This window comes from Aptenodytes forsteri, unplaced genomic scaffold (assembly GCF_000699145.1).
Source record: "Aptenodytes forsteri isolate BGI_AS27 unplaced genomic scaffold, ASM69914v1 Scaffold296, whole genome shotgun sequence".
Lineage (NCBI taxonomy): Eukaryota > Metazoa > Chordata > Aves > Sphenisciformes > Spheniscidae > Aptenodytes > Aptenodytes forsteri.
In genome coordinates this window covers 1,670,517-1,673,764 of record NW_008796181.1, presented here as the reverse complement: position 1 = coordinate 1,673,764, position 3,248 = coordinate 1,670,517, and positions in this window count along the sequence as shown.

Below are 3,248 nucleotides of genomic sequence, written 5' to 3'. Positions count from 1 at the left end.
AAAAAAAAAAAGAGAACCCAAGCACCAGAAGCAAGCCGGCAAAATCTGAAGCTAACTTTCCAGACACGTGGAGGTTAAACTGAATTAACGGAATGGTCCAGCACTTTTGTTTTTGAGCTCACTAAGGAGAAACTGTAACTTGGGCAAAGAACCGATGGCTGACCTGCGGGAGTGCAGGTGGGCGTATATGAATGTAAGACTGAAATCACCAGCGAAAGGGAGAAGTCCAAAGTGCTGGCCACAGCCTTATTTGATAAAGGGGCAGGCCCTCTAATTAAAGAAAAATTTTAAATAAAAGTAGACACCACTGAACAAGGAATGTACTGAAACGACTTCCTTAGGGATAGAGCTAAGGGAAAAAATAACTTGCACTAAAAACATTTAAATTACTTGATTCCATGAGTCAGTTTATTGTAGTTTTTGATTTCTGTAAAATAAGAGAACCTTTTTGTATTTATTATTGAATAAGTGAATGAAGCTATTTTTAAAAAGAAAGTTAGAAGAAAGCCAAGCTGCTGCTGTTACCTGCAGAACTAACAAACTCTGTTACTTTGTACAAAAGTGTAAATATTTTGAGAAAAAAAAATACAGTATAAAAATAGTTATTGACCAAATGCTACCAGACTCTGCAGCAGTTCGGGTGCTTATTATAAAACGTCAATAGGGATGTTACAATATGATCTCATCTATTAACAGACACGTGATGACAATTACGGAATAACCAAAATCTCAATTTCAAGAGAGGGGTTTTTACGTTGAAAGCAGTCTCAACTGTGGTCTTCTTAGAGTTTTTTTAAGTAAACCTTAAGCCTGGTAAGGGCATGTATAGTACAACTCCGCCTTTTGTAGATGTTTGGGTAACTTAGATTAATTTTATTTGTATTATATTGTTGCATCCCTATTTCTTAAGTCAGGTTTTTTGTGCTTACAATTTGTGATAACTGTGAATAACTGCTAAAACCACCCAAAATAGAGGCTGGACATGGTTTTTTCTTCGGCAAAAGTAGTCAAGATTAGGTGACTGTTCAGCCTACAGTAAATCACGTAAACAGCATAGAATCATGTAGTTGGAGCTTAAGTCTGATGCGATAGCCTTCTTAAAAGGAAAACGAGGAAAAAAAATTAGGTGTAATGTGCTTGCAGCTGCAGGACTCTGGCAATAGGGTTTTGGAAAATGTAATTTAAAGATGTGTTTGTATGGATTGTTTTTGTTTACATTTCTTTAAAAAATAAACACTGTTTTGTGTTTGCTTGTAGAAATTTAATCCGCATTTTGAACCAGGTTAGCTTTTTATTTTGTACTTAAAATTCTGGTACTGACACTTCACAGGCTAAATATAAAAAAAAAATGAAGTTTTTTTTTGTGTGCACAATTAAAGTGGACTGTAAACTGTTGGTATATTCAGTAATACAGTTCTGAACTTGTAATGTATATGGCATGATGTATTTTTATCTTACAGAATAAATCAATTGTATATATTTTTCTCTTGATAAATAGCTGTATGAAATTGTTTCTTGAATATTTTTCTTCTCTTGTACAATATTCCAACATCCTACCAGTATTTGTCCTACAGTTTTTTCTGTTCTGTATAATAGTATCTAATGTTGGCAAAAAAAAAAAAAACACCACAAAAAAAAGAATTTTTTGAAGTATACAGAGTGTTATGGGTTTTGGAATTTGTGGAAACAGATTTAGAAGATCAGCATTTACAAATAAAAATATTTTACATCTATAAATTATATCCACCTGTTTTCATTTGGGGTGTCTGGTTTCTAGTTCTTTCAGGATTTCAGTGTCTGCTTCCATCAGCGAGAAGCATTTGCGTTCCCCTCTTTACCGATGCAACCCGCACCCTAAATTTTACACTTGAGCATCTACCAGCCACCGTTCCCTGCAATCGTGTTTTCCCCAGAAAATCTGCAAAAGATCCTAAAAAAGAGGAAAGCCTGTATTCTGCGTGTGCTGGGTTTGGCTGGGGTAGAGTTAATTTTCTTCACAGCAGCTAGTATGGGGCTGTGTTTTGGGTTTGTGCTGAAAACAGTGTTGATAACACAGGGATGTTTTCGTTATTGCTGAGCAGTGCTGACACAGAGTCAAGGCCTTTTCTGCCTCTCACCCCACCCCACCCGCGAGCAGGCTTTTTTTACCATATGATGTCATGCTCAGCATATAAAGCTGGGGGAAGAAGAAGGAAGGGGGGACGTTTGGAGTGATGGCATTTGTCTTCCCAAGTAAGCATTACACGTGATGGAGCCCTGCTGTCCTGGGGATGGCTGAACACCTGCCTGCCCATGGGAAGGAGTGAATGAATTCCTTGTTTTGCCTGGAACCAGCCAGGCCAAAGCTGTTTTCCAGTGTTACTTATCTGTATCGTGCACTTGGCTGCTGGAAGGCAGAGGAGCCATCTGCACAGGGCCCGTGCGTGTCCGGCGTCAGCATTTGGGGTGAGCTGAGGGGTGGGGAGCTCGTGGCCTGGCCTTTGGCTGCTGGAGCAGCGGCTGTTTGGGCAGCTTGCACAGAGCTGTGCTTCGCTCCTGAATGCCACCGCAGCCCCGGCACACGCACAGGGGTTAGTGCAGGGCAGGCCAACCTCGGAAACGGGAAAGACATGAGCCACGAAGCAAAGCCACGGTGACTACCAACTCCATGAGTCATCAAGAAGGAAATACTTGACACACAGGCTTAAAAATTAGTCCCAGGTGCAGTTTCTTTACAAATAATAAATTTCTCAGCATGGCAATGGCAAACTGAGTGCTGCAACAGCTTGTAACTCAGGATAAGGCCTTTCCTTCTGTTCTTCCTATTCAGCCAAATTCCCCAAGTGTCAGCTGTGAGCGGTCACTCAAATATAGAAAGAAAACTGAATTTCCACCTAACCACAGGCAGCCCATGCGGGGCCCAGCTGAGAACAGCCAACTGATTCAGGAGTGGGTGTTCACAGAAGAGATTTATAACCCTCGCTTGCTCAAATTTTGCCTGCGATGACCTGGCTGCGCAGCTGCAGCACTGAACGTACACGGCTGGGGCCAAAAATCGTTCATTGCAGAAACGACTGACACCGTCCATCGCCCCCATCTGTTCCTGGAAACCGGCCCTGGGTCCTGGCGGCGGCTGGGCCTGCCGGGGCAGGGCGGCGCCGAGAAGAGATTTATAACCCTCGCTTGCTCAAATTTTGCCTGCGATGACCTGGCTGCGCAGCTGCAGCACTGAACGTACACGGCTGGGGCCAAAAATCGTTCATTGCAGA